The sequence below is a fragment of the Camellia sinensis genome, chromosome 7, assembly GCF_055761805.1.
Source record: "Camellia sinensis isolate YWXY chromosome 7, ASM5576180v1, whole genome shotgun sequence".
NCBI classification, from domain to species: domain Eukaryota; kingdom Viridiplantae; phylum Streptophyta; class Magnoliopsida; order Ericales; family Theaceae; genus Camellia; species Camellia sinensis.
In genome coordinates this window covers 182878206-182898448 of record NC_138967.1, presented here as the reverse complement: position 1 = coordinate 182898448, position 20243 = coordinate 182878206, and the positions used below count along the sequence as shown (strand labels likewise).

At 36.8% G+C, this 20243-nt stretch overlaps 2 pseudogenes across 1 annotated transcript; both read left to right on the top strand.

Moving 5' to 3' along the window:
- Nucleotides 1–298: 298 nt before the first annotated feature.
- LOC114278668 (microtubule-destabilizing protein 60-like) lies at nucleotides 299–14496 on the top strand (annotated as a pseudogene). The gene is made up of 12 exons (XR_014336847.1): nucleotides 299–446; nucleotides 575–822; nucleotides 9236–9316; nucleotides 10369–10443; nucleotides 11321–11413; nucleotides 11948–12012; nucleotides 12264–12561; nucleotides 12669–12788; nucleotides 13043–13135; nucleotides 13379–13444; nucleotides 13540–13634; nucleotides 14163–14496. The product of XR_014336847.1 is annotated as a microtubule-destabilizing protein 60-like (transcript).
- Nucleotides 14497–15197: 701 nt separating this feature from the next.
- LOC114296816 (mechanosensitive ion channel protein 6-like) lies at nucleotides 15198–18462 on the top strand (annotated as a pseudogene).
- Nucleotides 18463–20243: the final 1781 nt, after the last annotated feature.

The following is a 20243-nucleotide window of genomic DNA, read 5'->3' as shown; positions in this document are numbered from 1 at the left end:
TTGATCTTGAAATTCGGTAATTCCTTAATTTAAAATCAAATACTAAAAAAATTAACTCGTTCCTTATTCATTGATCTTGAAATTCGGAATTCCTCTCTGCAATCTCTCTCTCTCTCTCTCTTTCCTTATTCATTGATCCTGAAATTCGAAATTCCTCTTTGCAATGTCTCTCTCTCTCTCTCTCTCTATATATATATATATATATTTATATATCTAAATGCATATATATATACTCGCATACACGTACAGTATTCAGTGGAATTTATATACTCGCATACACGTACAATATTCATACGCTATGGAGAATTTCTTATTGTTTAAGATGATCTTCTTGCTTCTTATTTGCGGTGTTTCGATGTTCCTTCAGAAGATGATGCTTCTTTCGACATTTCTTCAGACGATGATGTTATTCTTGGTTCTTATTTGCGATAGCTTTCGACTTTCAGGTTCTCCTCTGTGATTAGATAGTATATTAGTATCTGCTTGTGGGTATTAGTATATTGCTATTTGCCTGTAATTTTCATTTCATTCACTGTTATTAATTTCCTATGTCAAATGTGTTCGATTCCTGCAGCAATTAAGGAAGTTGAGAGCAAATCAGCAAGCATGATTACATTTGAAAGTGGTGAGCAACAACATCGGAAGTTGTTGAATGTATCTAGTCAAACAGTTAATCGCACCAGTGGGCTTTTGCCATCTGAAATAGGTAGTTTGAATATCAAGAGAAGGAGAGCGAAATTGTTGGAAGAAGCAAGAGAGAGTGTGCCTGAACCTGGGTCTGGAAGAGTGATGCATTTGGTTAAGGCCTTCGAGAAGCTTCTTGCGATACCGCAGGACTCAGATCAGATGGATGAGAAATAATCCAGTGTGGGCTCCTCTTCACACCTTGGTTATGATGTTAAGTCTTGGTGTGTCCGCTACATGGTCGCAAATCAGTTATACGAACTTTGTGAAGCTATGGGGCCTGAACCTACCAGGTATTTTATCTATTGTAAATATTTCCTTATGTTGGCTACACATAGCTCTCATTCTGTTTTGTCAGGTTGACTTCACTTACATTTTATTCTACTCACGATGTGATCATGTACCATCTTGGGCAGTCTTGAAAGAATTTAATAGCTATGTATACTTATATTATTGGTCTTGTTTATCACTAATAACATAGACACGTACATATATGTAGTGTTTTGCCTGTTTTCTTTAAGTTTGAGTCTTATTTATGTCTTGGTGTTTCAGTAGTGGCTCTCCTTGCTCTTTTTTTTTTTCGAAATGTTTAATTGATGTGATCATATTACTATTTAAGGATGGATTTGGTTCTTGCATATATGTGCTTACTTCGAGATTGTTAGTAATGGGCGCCCATGTGGCATGACCATTTAAATTTAACATTTGATCCTTATCCAAATAGGTTTTGATTTTGAAATCAAACCTATTTAGGATAACCACTCTTGAAACAGACGTTATCAGTTTGAACTGATATAGATAGATATAATATATATTAGATATTATCTGTATCTTAACTGATATGGATAGATATTATAATATATTAAATATCTGATATGGTTATGGGTAATCTGTGAAAGAGGAAAAACAACGTAGTCTGTTTTTCTACCCACATTCTGACTCTCTCCCAAAAATACACAACGATCAAGTCTTTGACACTGTGGTTAGTGTGGGTGATATTCCATCTGTGATATCACTCCACTGCTGGGTTGGTTCATCAAGAAGTTTCCTGGAAGCACGTGATTTATCCAAGAAGGTTCTATCATCAAGAAGGTATAATCTGATCATTTTAATCCGCTGCATATTCTGTATATTTTTTTGAGTTTACATTGGTATCAGAGCCTGTTAATGGATATTTTCGTGTTTTCCTCATGTGTATACTTTTATATGAATATGTATATATTATACACATGAATATTTGTAGAAAAAATTTTTTTTCTGATTAGGAGCATAAAAATATTTTTTTTATGTTCATTAATACCTTTTTTCATATCATAAATAGTTTTATTTTGAAAAAAGGAGTCCGGCAGTACAAAAATCGGACCAGAAAACACCCTGGAAGGCGGCGCGTGGCCTGCACGCGCCACCTGACGCAGTGGACCGTTTCCACGCGCCTCCACGCGCAGCCACGCGCCTCCACGCGCCAGCTGCTCACCCGACGCGCTTGCACGCGCTCTCACGCGCGCGTCAGCGGCGCAGTCACGCGCGGGCCCTCCGCGCCACGCACGCGCGCCGTGGGCTGAGCCGCGAGCCGAGCCGCGCGCTGAGCCGCGAGCCGAGCCGCGAGCCGAGCCGCGCGCTGAGCCGTGAGCCGAGCCGTGAGCCGAGCCTCGAGCCGAGCCGCGTGCTGAGCCGCGCCGTTTTCCTCGGCTGGCTTGGCTGCTGGCGATTAGGCACTGTTTGTTTTGTTTTTAATTCTGAACTGCGTTAAATGATCATAATTAATTCATTACATATTTGTTTTATGCGTGGCTTATACTGTTAGACTCAGAATTAATTTTTCTACATTCTGTAAAATTTTGAAAATTTTCAGAAAATATAAATTATTTTTCCTGTGTTAATAATTCATTTTTTATGCTTTAAAATGATTCTGGTATTGCATAAATAATTTTCTGGGGCTGAAATATTTATTGTAGGCTTCTGAAAGGTTTTATGATTTACTGGTAATATTGTCTCATTTTATCAGTTTCTGGATTTTTTATTTCTAATTTTATGTGTATTTATTAGTCATTTAAAATTCCAGAATATTTCAGAAAAATTTCAGAATATTTCAGAACAATGTACATTTTAATTATGGCATAATCTGAATATTGTTTCTGTTTACTAGTTTCTGGATTTTTTATTTCTAATTTTATGTGTGTTTAATTAGTTATTTAAAATTCCAGAAAATTTCAGAAAATTCCAGAAAATTTCAAAAAATGATGTACACTTTAATTATGGCATAATCTGCATATTAAATACAATTTTTTTTGGTTTTTTAATATGTTGCAATTAAAGCATGATTATTTATTTATTTATTTATTTGAATTCCATCATTAAATAAATATAGCATGAGTTGTTTGCAAATTTATATTGAGATGCTATTGTATGGAATTTATCATGCTTTGTATATGCCATAGATAGTGGGAGATTGTTTGATTATTTTTTGCGCATGGAATGAAATTAAATTTTGATAATTATCACTAGAGGCGCAAGAGATGATTACGAGCATAGCAAATTTTCGATCTTGAGACATGTGTAAAATTATCATTATTTAATTTAGATTCTTTTTGCTGCAAAATATTTTGTTTTGTGTTGCTATCATTAATATCCCCTGCGCATTTTATTTACTCTGTATGTAGAAATGGCTGCTAAGTCAGTGGTGGCAGACTTAACTAAGGGAGAGAAATTGGATGGCGACAATTATGACATATGGCGCCGTAAGATCCAATACCTCCTCAATGAGCAAGAGGTGTTGACCACACTTGAACAAGTGATGGTTGAGCCAGAGCAGGGCAATACAGCTCAACATCGTCGTGATCTTGAAGCCTTTCAGACTTGGCGTAACAAAGATCGATGTGCGCGCTTTACTATGTTAAGCAGCATGCACAACGACTTGATTAGTGAGTTTGAGCATTGCCCGACTGCATTTGAGATGTGGGAAGCTCTCAAGCAAAAGTTTGGTATTACCTCTTTGGCAAAGCTACGTGGGCTGACTATGAAGTTTGACTCATATCAGAAAAGGGCGCATCACTCGATGAAGCAGCATTTGAGAGTCATGTCAGCCATGATACGTGAGCTTGCGGCTGCTGGGCATAATTTGACTTAAGAGCAGCAAGTACAGGCTGTGATACGCTCTCTGCCAAATTCTTGGGAGCAGATGAAGCAGAACATGATGCATAATGAGAGTGTGAAAACATTCGAAGACATATCGCGTCATTTGGAGCTAGAGGCTGAGCGCCTTGAGGCGGCTAAGTCTGATGGTTCTGCTATGGTGGTTGAGTCAAGCTCACGTAGGACTTCTCAGTTCAAACGTGGAAAAGCAAAAGGTGCCCCCAAGAAGCAAGCAGCGGCTGCGCTTAAGCCCAATGGCGCTAGAAATTTCAAGCGTAGGGGCAAGAGAGGTGGTAAGAAGGCAAAGGCTAAATTGACATGCTTTAACTGTAACAAAGAAGGACACTTCGCTCGGGATTGCCCTGAGCAGAAGAAGGTACTCCCTTACTTAATTTCTCGCATTCAATGCTTTGTGTCTAGTCAAGCATTAATTGCTCATTCTCCTCATTTTTGGGTTGTAGACTCCGGAGCAACAGACCACATCGCGAGGGACAGAGTAGGGTTCGTTGAGTATCGTCGAGTACCTGCTGGGAGCAGAAAAGTTTACATGGGGAACGAGTCCAGTGTGGAGGTGCTTGGCATAGGCACATTCAAGCTGGAAATGCGACGAGGGCGCACCTTGTATCTTCATGATGTTCTTTATGCTCCGGATATTCGGCGAAACTTAGTTTCAGTTATTAGCATGATGAGCCTTGGTTTTAGCTTTTGTTTTGAGAATAATGGTGTTAGCATTTATTTGGGAACAATTTTTTATGGTTTTGGTTATCTTTCAGATGGTTTTTTAGTTTTGGATGTGGATGATTCTAGTATCAATAAAAATGCCAATGGCTCTATTTCTAATATTGCATCTTTTTGTGATAATGATTCTATGAGATGGCATGCTAGATTAGGCCACATAGGGCAAGACAGGATGACTAGATTGGCTAGAGAAGGTCTTTTAGGCCCACTCGCTAGAGTCACTTTGCCTACTTGTGAGCACTGTCTTGCTGGAAAGGCAACAAGAAAACCATTTGGGAAAGCCATAAGGGCATCTATCCCATTGCAACTTATTCATTCTGATATATGTGGACCAATGAATGTGAGGGCAAGGCATGGAGCCCCCTATTTCATCACATTTATAGATGATTGCACACGTTTTGGTCATGTTTATCTGATTTCTCACAAGTCAGAAGCATTGGATTGCTTTAGACGGTATGTTAATGAGGTTGAGAATCAATTAGACAAGAGCATTAAAGCTCTAAGGACTGACCGAGGACGTGAGTATCTATCTGAGCAATTTAAAGTGCTCTGTGAGGAAAAAGGAGTTATCAGGCAATTGACAATTCCTAGGACTCCGCAACAAAATGGTGTAGCGGAGAGAAGGAATCGCACATTGCTTGACATGGTTAGATCAATGATGGCGCAAGCTAATCTTCCAATTTCTTATTGGGGAGATGCTTTGTTGACTGCTGCCTACGTCCTTAACCGTGTGCCCTCCAAATCAGTTCCTTCCACCCCATATGAGATGTGGACTGGCAAAAAGCCTGATTTGGGCAATTTGCGGCCTTGGGGTTCGGCAGCTTACATACACAACGCTTCTCATAAGTTTGGGAAGTTGGGCCCTAGAGGAAAGAAGTGTATCTTCATTCGCTATAGTGAGCATTCTAAGGGCTATGTGTTTGTTGGGGAGCATCCGGATAGAAGTGTGACTGAAATTGAGTCGCGAGATGTGGATTTCCTAGAGGAGGATTTCCCTAGCAGAGGTGAGGTAACCAGAGAAGTAGAATTCTACGAGATGGAGGATCTACTTGAAGGCGCACCTAGTAGCTTAGTAGAGAATGAGGAAATAATTCCTCAAGCTCCTAGGGACAGTGGGAGCGATCTACCTACCCATGGATTAGATCCAATGGATGAGGATTCTCAGGATTCTCAACTACGTAGAAGCAAACGTGGAGCTATACCCCGTCGTCGTTTTGAGATTGAAGGGGAAGCATTCATGATTGCTCCGAGTGATGAGATGGAGCCTAAGAATCTCAAAGAGGCTCTCTCATCCCCTGCTAGTAAAGAATGGAGTACTGCAATGGAAGAAGAAATAGAGTCTATGAAGAAAAATCATGTCTGGGACTTGGTTGATTTGCCGCTAGGGCGCAAGACTATCGGGAACAAATGGGTTCTCAAAATCAAGCGCAAGGCGGATGGTTCCATAGAAAGGTATAAGGCTCGCCTAGTGGCGAAAGGTTACACCCAACGAGAGGGTGTGGACTATGAGGAAACTTTTTCACCAGTTGTAAGGTTTGCCTCTATTCGCCTAATCCTGGCCATAGTAGCTCAGTTGGACTTAGAGCTATATCAGATGGACGTTAAAACTGCATTTCTCAATGGAGAATTGGATGAAGAGATCTATATGGATCAACCAGAAGGCTTTGTGGCAGTAGGTCAGGAGCGCAAAGTTTGCAAGCTTCAACGATCTATTTATGGCTTAAAGCAATCATCCAGACAGTGGAATCTGAGATTTCATCGAGCCATTGTTTCAAATGGGTTTACGATGATTGATGAAGATCACTGTGTGTACGTTAAGCGGTCCAAGGACATTTTTCTGATATTGTCATTATATGTAGATGACATATTATTGGCTGGAAATGACAAGGAGATGATTGTCGCCACTAAAATGTGGTTGTTCTCTACATTTGAAATGAAGGACATGGGTGAGGCGAGTTATGTGCTCGGTGTTAAGATCCTTAGGGATCGCTCTAGGAGACTTCTTGGTTTGTCTCAAGAGACTTACATTAAGACTATTCTAGAGCGGTTCCAGATGCAGAGCTGCAAACCCATTGACACTCCTGTTGCAAAAGGCGAGATCCTAAGCCTTGATATGGGTCCTAAGACTCAAGAAGAAAATGAAAAGATGGCCCGTGTTCCCTATGCAAATGCTGTTGGAAGCTTAATGTATGCTATGATGTGTACACGTCCTGACATTTGTTATGCAGTCGGATTGGTGAGTCGTTACCAATCCAACCCAGGACCAGCTCATTGGAAAGCAGTTAAGAGGATATTACGATATCTTAGAGGAACTGCAGATTACACACTTTGCTACCAGAGTTCAGATCTACATCTAGTTGGCTATTGTGATGCTGACTGGGGAGGAGACCTAGATGAGCGTAAGTCTACTTCAGGATATGCTTTCATGCTTAGCGATGGTGCTATTTCTTGGAGCAGTAAGAAGCAATCCTGCATCGCCTTATCGACCATGGAGGCTGAGTTTGTGGCTTGTTCATCTGTCGTTCAGGAAGCCGTGTGGTTGAGGAGATTCCTTCAGCATTTGGATGTTGTCACACACACTTCAGATCCTGTGACTATCCATTGTGACAGCATGGCTGCACTCGCTTACGCTAAGGATCCTAAATACCATGGCAGAACCAAACACATTGATGTGAGGTTTAATTTTATCAGAGATATTTTGGCGCAGAAAGAAGTGATCCTGGAGCACATCCCTACAAGTCGCATGGTTGCGGACCCTTTGACTAAGCCCATTGCTAGAGATGCTTATCTTACTCATGTTAGGGCTTTAGGACTACGTAGGTGGTGATTTTTTATGTGTATTCAGTTGAACTCTTTTTTTGGGGATATTAATGCCATTAGTATTCATACTTGTTTCTATCACACATTTATGTTTACTACTTTTAGTAATGGTTTGTGAATTAGCATACACAAAACAATTAAATTGATGTTAGCAGGCAAGATTGGCTCACTCACACGAGCAATCGCCCTTAGCGCTGGGTAGCGAGTAAGGATGAGACTAGAAGCTAAAATTATCCACTAGCTATGTCGCCTTGGTTGGAGCCAAGATGAGGTCTTGTTAGAGACCGGCCATGGATATGAGAGTACCCACTTTTCCATGATATGTCTGTTATGGATAGCCAGATGCGAGATCTCATTTGATGCCTGAGAGGCGAGCAAATAGAGAATTCGAGTTAGACGCTAGGAAGCGACTCGTGCGCTTAAGAGCGACTAGACTAAGATCTGTATGGTGTGTGAGTTTAACATCACTCTTTAGAAGAGTAACTCCACTATAACATGCATTCATACTGCATGTGCTTATCGACCCGTTAGCGAGGTGAAAGAATGGATCCTTGCTTCTTCACCGTGTGAGTCCTAAAAGTCATTTTTTCCTAAATGACTTCACTTTGTGCCTTTTTGTGACCTTTGACTATGTCATAAGATGAGGAGTTGATGTTCAGCTACTTTGGTATGTTGCCTGCGGTCATGTATGATTCGGCTTTAAGGGACATTACTGGGAAAGCGGTCAATTTCAAATTGAATGATATGAGGGTGAAGGGAAGATCATCTAGTTCTACATCTCTGCTCTATATTCACTGTCGACAACTCACATCGCTCTTTAATAGGATGCTGATTGGGTGTGAATATAATGCGGGACCTAGGAGAGTCAAACATGCTCTTTGAGGGATTAGAGATGTTTTTGGACTGATGTAGCTAGATGGGTCTGGGTACATGAGACACTATTTCTGTTCTTTTTGGGTTGATGTCTCTATACTGACTCATGTTGAGTTTCTAGTATAGAGCTCCCACTTGCAGGTGTTCTCAGCGGTCGCACGGTGCATTGGCTAGTATGAGATTGTTCGTTTTTGGGGAGATTGAGATAGAGATGTGGCAGTGTCATGCCAACTCATGTGCGAGTGGGAGATGTTAGTAATGGGCGCCCATGTGGCATGACCATTTAAATTTAACATTTGATCCTTATCCAAATAGGTTTTGATTTTGAAATCAAACCTATTTAGGATAACCACTCTTGAAACAGACGTTATCAGTTTGAACTGATATAGATAGATATAATATATATTAGATATTATCTGTATCTTAACTGATATGGATAGATATTATAATATATTAAATATCTGATATGGTTATGGGTAATCTGTGAAAGAGGAAAAACAACGTAGTCTGTTTTTCTACCCACATTCTGACTCTCTCCCAAAAATACACAACGATCAAGTCTTTGACACTGTGGTTAGTGTGGGTGATATTCCATCTGTGATATCACTCCACTGCTGGGTTGGTTCATCAAGAAGTTTCCTGGAAGCACGTGATTTATCCAAGAAGGTTCTATCATCAAGAAGGTATAATCTGATCATTTTAATCCGCTGCATATTCTGTATATTTTTTTGAGTTTACAGAGATAATGAAGCTGAAGTACGTATAGCAGCTGCTGGCAAAGTCACCAAGTTTTAAAAGATTCTTAATCCCGAACTTGCTATTCAGCACATTGTTCCCTGTGTAAAGGTGCATATCTCTCCCTCTCTCTGTTTTCACATGCACAAATGATCATGCATACGAAATTTTTCTTGTTTGTTTGTGGACCTACTCCTTACCCATTGTGCCATTAATGTCTTGTGTCTTATCACTTGGCAACAACATTTTGTAGGAATTGTCGTCAGATTCTTCTCAGCATGTTCGCTCTGCTTTGGCTTCAGTTATAATGGGAATGGCTCCTATCTTAGGAAAGGTAAGAATTTCCTGTAGAAAGTCTTATTCATTAACTCCGGTTAGGGAGGCATTCATTAGTTTCTAATTTGTGCATGCAAAGGTAAAATATAACGATGCATACTTTGGATTTTTTTAATGGCCATGTTGATTAAATTTTGTCGGAGAAACTAATTGTGAGAAACGATTTAAATCTTTTAGTTGTAGTAAATGTGCTGCCAGCTGCAAATAATGGGGAGGGCATTGTTTTACTAAAGCATTAGAAACCTTTCACCAATATGTATGTTTTTGTGTTGCTTTATTTTGTACTTGCCTACTTGGTTCCAGGTCAGTCTGACCACTTGTAGGGTTGCTGAAGTGATTAATTAGTGCCTTGACTTGGATGTTGTTGTCATTCTACAAAGATGGTTCAATATTTTATTATTCCTTACTTTTTTCCCCCTTACAAAATGATATTTTGTTCTTCATTGACACTATCTATAGATTTAGCAACATTGAATGTTTTTTATATTACCAAACAGCACTTGGTACAAACATCTGAGGTTTTTTCCTTTTTATTTTGATTTTATATGTACTTGTGGCACCCTCTGATCAAAATCTCAGAAGGTTTGTCTTTATCTAACTACATTTTATAGATTGGCATTTGGTGGATTTAAATTGTTGATATCACCATCGCCTTTGACTTATATTTATATGAAACAGATATGGTTGAGTAAATTTCATCTTCCATCACACTTGCAGTTGTGTGTTTTAATCTGTTCATCTTTTGAGTTTGCGGTTTTATTTTATTGCTATAAATATCTACATTTGTAGGTTGGCATTTATGTTTTGAGTGTTATGAAGTTTGTTAAATTTCTCATGTATTACCTCAAAATTCTTTGTGGTCTATCATTTAGTATTTTTTTTTGTTTTTTTTTTTTGTGGGGAACAAAATATTGTGTACGCGATTGCTGAAGTGTGGGTGGTTTTGTTTGTGCAATATATTCTGATTTCTTATTTATATAAAAATGCAGTTTTGTTAATGCTGCACTGACTGCAGCTAACTTTTAAACTTTGGTTCGGTGGTTAATGCAGGATGCAACAATTGAGCAGCTTCTGTCAATATTCCTTTCCCTTCTGAAAGATGAATTTCCTGATGTACGCCTCAAGGTTCTCTTGTCAAAATTGTGATGTCCTTTAGTAAATCTATTTAAAAACCACCTGAAGCTTCATAATTGCTTGCTTACCAAAAAAAAAAAGAGATTAGAAAACAAAAAAAAAGACCTGTTTTCTTGGATGGATATTCTCACTGGTTTTGAAATTTTAGTCAACCTCTTTTTAGTTGTATGCTTTTATTGCTGCTCCTTCTCTCGATTCTGTGAGGCACTTGTATTTGGTTGGATGGGGACATGCATTTTTGTTTTCACAGACAGAGATATGAAAGACAAAAGGTGCACCTGGTGAGGCAGGGGCTTGTTAGATGTGAAGTGCACATGTACAATAGATGGGTGTAAGACATCCTTTCCATTTACTTTCATGCATTGCAAATGTTGATTATATGGGAAAATGAACTTGTGTTATTTATCATTCAAATGCTCCTCAAATCATTTGAAAATCTTCTCACAATAAAAAATTCTTTCATTCATGGCTGATTTTATGTCAGTACGATTTAGCAAGGCAATTCACTTTCCAGATGCTTCTGTGCATATTATTTTTATCTTTTTTTAAAATTTTAATTAGTCTAGAGATTCTCGTTAATTGTGCTATGATCTTTGGAAAACCTTTACAATTTCATCATGATTATTCTTAATGTTCTTTTGGTTAATGATTGTTTGATACTATTATAATCTATAATTCTGGCAGCTGTGTTCTTCTCTAAGCACAACATTAATGTAAACATTAAAAATAAAATGCAAGGGTGAGAAATGCCCATGCCAGCTGAATATATAACTTCGGAATATAATTCTATGTTATGAGTATTATAATTTATTACTTATAAGTTACAAGTTTGTCTAGCATTTGATAGTCTAACATGTTGGATATGTAGACACAAGACCCAGAAATCGCCGAAAACAGAGATACAGTAGTTGCTCCTCCGAGGAAGAGTGTTCTTGAACCAGTCGATCAGTGGGCTTTTCAGGTAATTTCTAGTTCTTCATTTTCTTCATGGTTTACGTGTTGATTCGCTAATCTCAACCCGCATTGATTATTGGTTGGTTTGAATCTTGGAAATGATTGAACTCACTAGTGTTTCTTATGATTTTGAAGAAAAAAAATTTATAGGTTTTTTTTTCTTTCTTTTCCTGTTGATTGGTTATTTTTTGATCTGGGAATGGTATATTCACTTCAATATGTTATGGATTCTTGATCTTGGTCTGTTTGGGTTCATGTTTAAAGATGGGTTTTGATCTTCTCGGGATTAATTATTGCTTTGAATATGTTGCTTTTTTTATCTCATACTATTGACCCCCTTTTTCCTCTTTCTTTTCCAGCCTTCAATAATTTTTCCCCCTTCATCTCTCTTCCTTTTTGTTTTAAATATTCATCATGTCTACTTTGCATTTTGTCTTGTTTTGAATCCAATAATTGTGAGAATCTAAAATGTGTCTTTTGTGTTTGTATTAATTTCCAAGAGAGTCTGGTGTTATATTACTGCTGATTTTCACACATATAGGATGAAATCGAAGCTCCCATGTGGGTAGATCTCGATCTAGAAGCCACGTCGGGATACAAAGACAAGTGAGTTTCTTTACAACTGGTTCTAAAAATGGTTCCTCCATGTTTTCTTGTAAAGTCATTTCTTGTAAGTCAATTGTAAGACTCCACATCTTGAATCCAAATGTAATCTTCTTCTGTTACATTGCAGTGATGATAACTGGTTCAAAATAAGCCATTTGTAAGTACTTCACCTTTGCTGTATTGTAAATTTTGTTGAGGTGTTTTCTAATTGTAGTCAATTAAATGAGAATGGCTAAATGTATGGCATTTAGGTCCTATCAAAGTTCTTCCCGACAATTAATTTCTGTATTTTCTCGTGTTGGCGAGGGGAATACAAACAAAACATCTTCTCCAAAGTTTCCACGATCGGTCTCAAAAAACAACAGAATCAAGGATTGGGGACAAATCAATTGCTGTGGCATTCCATCAAATAAGCATCACCCAATCAAGAATTTAATCAGTAAATCTTCACGGTTGAATTCCAGTGAGAAAATAAAACCCAAACCAAGCAATGGAAATCGAAAAGGAAATGCTAGATCAAAAGTAAAGCCCTTCAAGCTTCGCACAGAGGTGTGTGTTTATGGTTTTGTGAAATTGACTTTTGCTTTTAAATCCTTCTGTCTTTGCCTCAGTTTACTTGAAATCATGTTAATTTTGGTGATTGATTTTTATTGCAGCAAAGGGGAAGATTCAAGGAGGAAGAATTCGTCAAGAAATTACAACAAATGATGATGGAGGAGGAAAAGCAACGGATACCAATTGCACAAGGTCTCCCATGGACAACAGATGAGCCAGAGGTAATTCCATTTAATTTCAAATGCTATCGACTTTCGAAAAAAATGAAATGTTATTGGGAATGTCCAAATGGCAACTTACTGGATTTATATATATATATATATATATTCTTTTGCGGTGCAAAAATGCCAGGTTAAATTATTTTATGCCATGCTTTACCAAATGCTCGTAGTCGACAATTTAAGTAATAAGCCTAATATGCATGTCTGGACTCTCCCAAGTTCATTTGAATTGATGTGGGTCAATGGTATTACAGTGCTTAGTAAAACCTGTCGTCAAAGAAATCACAAGACCGGTTGATTTGGTGTTGCATAGCGATGTGAGGGCTGTGAAGCGTGCTGAGTTTGACCAATAGATGCATTTTTAACTTTCTTTAAATATTTTTACTCAGGGTTTTCATGTATTAATCAGTTGTTTTGGACATAATGACCATAACTGCACTCACCTATCACATATAGAGTAGGCATTGTGTCATTACTAAAGTCTTTATCATTCACTGAATCTACATGATTCCACGTTCTCGCGCATATTACATGGCAATAATGAAATTCCCTTTATTGAATTACCGTTTAATTTTGCTTCTGTGATTGCATATTAGCTGGCTGACAAGATGAGCCTTATTGAACAGTACAGGGAGAAAAGAGAAAGACAGCAAAAGGTACATGATAGAAAAAACCTTATGGGTGTGTTTTGGTGATATTAGTCTTGGTAGTTTACTGATAGATGTGTGCATGCTGGATTTTGCTCCTGTAGTTAGCAGAAGAAGAGGAAATCAGGAGACTAAGAAAGGAGCTCATTCCAAGAGCTCAACTCATGCCCTATTTCGACAGGACTTTCATCCCTAGAAGGTACAGATAAAATCCAGAATTTTTAAAAACTTCTTTTGCTATACATGGCTTTCCATTTGAATATGGATAACCAAAAAACCTACTGAATAAAGAAATTATCTAGTAGGTTTGGCCTATAGGACACATGGTGTGTCTTTTCAATATTAGAAAAACATATGATCCACTTGTTTCTATTTTCCATACAAGAAGATATCATGTCTATTTTGGTGGGCGCGGCAAGCTGAACTTGCCAGATAACTTCTCATACTAAAGACTTCAAATAGACCCTCTCCTTCAAACGATTCTTAAAAAGCAATATGTAGTTTGTATACATTGCTTTCTTTCTTCTTTTTTTATATACATTTTTTTCTCCTCAGTGTCACTTACTGTAGGTTCAACTTTTCCAGCACATTTTATTGATCAGGTGTTGTTTGGATCTCCAATTTTGTAAAATAAACCTCAAATCCAGAAGTTTTCTAATGCATCATTTGACTGGCATAAGTGGTGTAAACATAACGATGTCCCTTGTTTGTTTCGGGTTATTTTCAGGACGATGAAGCATTGCATTATACCCAGAGAGCCAAAGTTCCATATACCACCACAACACAAGAAGATCAAGTTTGGCATGTGTTAAGATGATATGTTCACACACCAACAATGAAATGCAGAGAAGGAAGGAAAAATCAAGATTTTTCGTAATTTTTTTGTTGTCAATTGCTTAATAATGCTGAACTTTTTTTTTCTTCTTTATATGGTCTCCAATATTCCTTGTGTATATGAAAGCAATCAATTTAATTGCAATTTTGATGAAACAAGTGACGGTAGTGCTGTATGCACAATTGTTTGCTATTTCAATGAATATTATCTCATAATCATTCATTTCTCTAGTGTTGTTATTTACCTTGTTTTCTTTTTTCTATCTTTGAAGCACAAGTCATGTATGCATCTTTATTTGAAGTTTTGCTCTTGCATTTTGTTTGTTTTGAGCATTTTTTAGATACGTGTTGGTTAGACTAATCACATAGAAATCCAAACAAAGCCTATATATTTAATTAGCGCAACCTCAATATACACACTTTGCTGACTTCTTCTAGTGTACGACAAGGTAAACTTGGGTAGTTAGGACTTAGGACAGGAATAATGAAGTTTAGTTCACACCACCTTCAAAAAAAGAAAAGAAAAGGTGGTGATTAATATGCTTGTTACCTTTCTAATTCACTCGCTCTTGAAAAGTTTGATCCTTGTATTCTCGTGGCATTTCCTATTCAACTCTATAGAAGAACTTCATAAAACTTGACTTTTTAGAGAAAATGAATGTTTGGTATATGTTCATCTAAGAAGTCCTTTAAAATCATAAAGTGCTTTTGTGCTTTCACCGTGTAAATACACATTTGGAGACAAAATCTCAAATGTATCGAAATGACTTTTATCAAGCATTCTCCTTTACAAAACTTAATTTAAAAATACAATAATTGTGAAGGGAAAAAAACACAGGATAAAATTTGACTCATTAAGATGGTTTTTGTTTTTAGGATAGTGTCGAAAATGTTACAAGATACAAGTATATAAGGATAGTATTGAAAAAGGGTTCTGTATTTCGTGTATAGAGTGAGGAAGCTGGTTCAGAATTGTATTTGGTTGGGTATGGTTTTGATTGCTTGGCATTATCTGTTTGATAAAAGGGTTGAGAGAGAGACAAACATTAAGTTCCTTCTGTTTGTGAATATGGATTTGGTTTGTTTCTTGGTTGGTGCATTGTTATGGTTAGTGAAGACCCTCGTGGTTAAGGTTCTCGTGTCTTCATTTCATGTCAGCACCTTCTTTGATCGAATTCAGAAGTCATTGTTTAATCAATTTGTGACTGAAAAGCTGTCTGGTCCACCTTTGATTGAAATTAAGAACATTCAGGATGACGAGGAAAGGACAATGGCTAAGGTTTGGAAGCTTCAAAAACCGCAGAGAACTTCAAGCCAAATGTTTTCTAGGTCATCTTCCAAAAAGCAAGGTGAGGGGATACTAATTGATCACTTGCATAAGTTGAATCCTAATAATATCTCTGCTTGGAATATGAAGAGATTGATTAAAATTGTTCGTCATGGGGTGTTGTCGACTCTGGATGAGCAAATACTAGAATCGACAAATGGTGATGAGTCTACCACGCAGATTAGAAGCGAATTGGAGGCGAAGTTGCAGCGAGCAAGATCTTCCAAAATGTGGCTAGGAGGGCGTCAAAGTATGTTATTTGTTTCTTTGATATTATGTTTTCAACTTATTGGGTTCCATTTTTGCATATGTTTTAACCTCATGAGTGGATTGTTTAAGCCAGATTGAGATAGAACCATTAATTCACATTAACTATCGCAAAATTTGTTAGTATGAATGCAATCTCTACAAACCAAACTTTTACAAAGCTTTGTCTGGACTGTTTGGTTGGCTAGATGAATCTTTTATAGCCCCTTTCATTCTATCAGGAACCGTATCTTCATGTTAATCACAATAACCGTAAGTTTGTATCATCAACATAATAACTGCAAGTTTGCATGTGTCAATTCAGTTATTAGATTAGAGTTTAATAAGATTAAGTTGAATCTAGACAGCGCAAAAGAATTATGTATGGAACTGTTGTATGTGCTTGGTTTTCAACACTGCAATGGAGCAAAAAGAGTTGATCAAAAAAAATTAAAAAAGGGAGTGAAAAGAGTAATTGTTAATGTTGGCATAACTTAAAAATTCAAGAATTAAGGTAAGAAATGACACAATTATGTCTTATCCAATGATGTGAATTTCAATTGGACAAAGTCTTTTTGTTGAGTGAAGATTTGTTATTGGTCTAATTCACGTCAGTTCCACATCATTGAGGATCTTGAATGTTTTTATCTGGTAGATTCATCTACCTAGAAGACCTGCAGGGTTTCATGCTAGAAGACGAGGCTTTGAAGACCATGAGCCTTTTGGGAGGCTCATCTGAAAGTGAAAAAATAAGCAAGACTTCTCTGAAGAACTGGGTGGTAAGAGCTCAGCAATAGATGGTGCATTTATTTGTGTATTGTTTAATATTTTTTTTGCTTTATTTAGTTTTACTGTTGTGTGATTAATAAATTTTGTAAAAGTGGAGGTTTTTTTTTTTTTTTTTTAAGCAAGGAGCATTGTCATCAGTTTACATAGTGTTTTGCTTTTAAAATTATCATGTGAATATGGTAATGTGTTACGCTTGATTCTTTTAGGTTAATGCTTTTAGAGAACGAAGAGCGCTTGCCTTGACACTTAATAATACAAAAACCGCTGTCAACAAACTTCATTAGATGGTGAATGTACTAGTTGGCATCATTATAGCGGTTGTTTGTCTCCTCATACTAGGAATTGCAACAAGCAAATTTTTACTTTCATGAGTTCTCAAATCATTGTTGTGGCATTTATATTTGGAAACTCTTGCAAGACAGTATTTGAAGCCATCATGTTTTTATTTGTGATGCACCCATTTGATGTAGGTGATCGGTGTGAGATTGATGATGTTCAGGTATGATAATCATATTTTATTTAAAATTGTGCGTATAACGTGTTTTCTTTTCCATATCTATTTGTTCGGTTTTGACTTTTGGCGTGCATTGTGCCTAAACTATAAGATGATAGTTGAAGAGATGAATATCTTGACTACCGTTTTTCTAAGATTTGGCAACTAGAAGATTATATATCCGAATAGCACTCTTTCTATGACGCCCATCAGTAACTATTATCGTAGTCCAGACATGGGCGATACAATTGAATTGTGTGTCCATATTGCAACTCCAATAGAGAAGATTACTATCATTAGGCAAAGAATAATAAGGTATCGAAAGACAATCTTTTCCCTCCTCTTTAACTTTCTCTCTCTTTTTCTTTTAGTATCATGCTTTCTGCTTGTGTGAGTGCGGTTTTGATTATGTAATATGCATAGTAAGAGTAAGATTTATTTTAGAAATGAAGAGCAATTATTGATAATTTGAATTTCATGGAAGATTTCTTCAATTGACACGACCATAATTTTGGCAACTGTTAAAACATTCATGAAATTGCAGTGACAACGCATTGAGATTGGGTATGTAATAATTCTGATAAATATGAATTTATTGATTATTTCTCATGGTTGCTTATTCAGTTATATTGAAAGCAAGAAGGACCACTGGTATCCTTCACCAACTGTGGTACCGATGAACCTGGAGGAGTTAAACAAGCTGAAGATATCAGTGTGGCTGAGGCATCGAATGAACCACCAAGACATGCAGGGGAGGTGGTTTAGGAGAGCCCTTGTGGTAGAAGAGATGATTAAAATTTTCAAAGAACTTGATATTGAATACCTGTTGCTTCCCCTTGACGTCAACATTCGCAACATGCCCCCTATAAGCTCCACCTGCTGTCCCAATCATCATGACCATTGTGAAGTTGAGCATGATTGAATTGATGAAATTGAATAAATGAGCACGGAGATGAACGAGTTCTACCACTCTTTCTCTTAACCTGTCTTGCCTTGTGCTCTGCTTTTTGTTATTATCATGTTGATTGCTACTTAGTACACCAAGCACATGCATGAAATAGGTGCACTAAACAATAGACTGCAGCTTCCAGGACTTCTGTCTTCTCAGTGGAAGGGCTGATCAAAATTAACTAGGCATTGGGATTCTTTGTCCAAATTTTGTGGCAAGAGATTTATATTTATTGTTAGGAAGTTGGTTGCATTGACATCTTTTGATTTCTGTTTTAGTTGATTGTTGCTCAGTTTTGAGTCCATGATAGCAAGTGAAAGGTTGTGGCAACTCACACAATATAGTGAGACTTCAGACACAGGGCATGACCATGAATAGGATCAAAGAAAATTTTGCTATGCAAGTTTTGCTTTTAATTCATAGTTGAATTGACATTTTTAAAAAGTATTTTCTCCCATTTTTTCTAACCATCTTTGTTTTATTGAAACTAGCGACTGGTGCATATACGACATGTGTGCAAATGCATGTGATTGAGAAAAGAAGAAGATGAACACTAGAAATTTTGAAAATCTAAATAGTTTTTTCACAGTGACAATTTTCAAATTGTTCTGGGCATTTCCCAAATAAAAAATCCGTGACGTATATATCATCTCCAAGTTTTGCTTTTAGATTCTTTGTTAAAAATTGATAGTTTTGTAATAACTCCTAGTGACAACGTATGAAGGTGATAGAATTCTATGTTAAAATTTATGTTTAGGATTCTGAACGTAAAACGTCAGTGTCACTTTATTCAACTTGATTGTCTTCTTGTTGAATTCTATTTTAATTTCCTTGCAGGGATAACAATGAAGATTAATCTTTTTTTTTTCTTTTTTTTTTCTTTAAGGAAAAAAAGGGGTTGAAATTTACATTATTTGTTATATTAAGAATAGCTTCCCCTCATGAGCATTTGTCCGTAATTTTTCATTCCCTCATTTATTTTTCTAACTGTTTTCATGTTTAAGTAGTAGACATAAATAATATGATCAGTAAACACCCTTTTATTTTGTATAGGTATAATATGTGTATTGAAATATTTAAAAATATATATAAAATGTGTATTAAAATTATATTTTTATTGGTATTAGTTGATCTTTAACTAATGGGAAAGTCTACAATGTGCACCTTGTAAAAGGGCATATGATACGCACTTATTGTGTGGTCCACATCATGCCACATCATAAAAAGTGATCTGCTAAACCGGTCATGTAACAGGTTACAGAAAGAATCATAACTTTTTTCAAATATCATAACAATACTACAATGAATCATAACAATGTTATAATATTCACCAAAGTGTCATAACAAAGACACTATAAATCGTAACAATATAATGACAACTCATAACAAGTATAGTTATTTCTAATTAATTATCATAACATTTGAATCGTAACATTTTTTATAATGATTCACCATGACAAATCATAACTTTTGGTAGTACAAATCGTAACTTTTAATAATGAATCATAACCATAACTTTTTTCCCCACAATCATAATAAGATTAACAAAATGTCATAACTTTTACTAATGAATCATAATATTACATGTTGATTGTAATTTTGCAGGTGTAGCCCATTGGACATCCCACCAGCAAAAAAATTGAGCCTTATGGAGCCATATTACCCTATAATAGCTTAGAAATAGGTAGCCTAAGCCCCTGTTGTGCTTCACCACATTTCGTAGATGCTGTCAGAGTGTAATGACCTGATGAAGTTGGCCCCTACCTGAGTGAATCAGGGCAATTCTGTGTCAGGTTTGAAAGAGTAATGAGAATAATCTGCAACCTAGAAACCTCTTCCTCCTCCCAAGCAAGAAGTTGTCTTCTGGAATTGAAGTTGTAGTCCCCAGAAGTGCCCCTATTTTGCACAAACATCCTTGATGATCCCCCTTATCTATAGACAACCTGAAAAGTCTAGGAAATTCATCCACTCAAAAGAAAGATTTAGGAGGCAGAATAGAAAGCTGCAAAGTTTTTCTCAGAGAATGAACTGTTAGTTGAGAGAAATACACAGCTTGAAAACAAGGTTAATGAACTTGAACAATTATTGAACTCAACTCATACTGAAAAGGAAGCCACTTCTGTGCAACTGATTTATCACATGAATACTATTACTAAATTAACTGATTAGC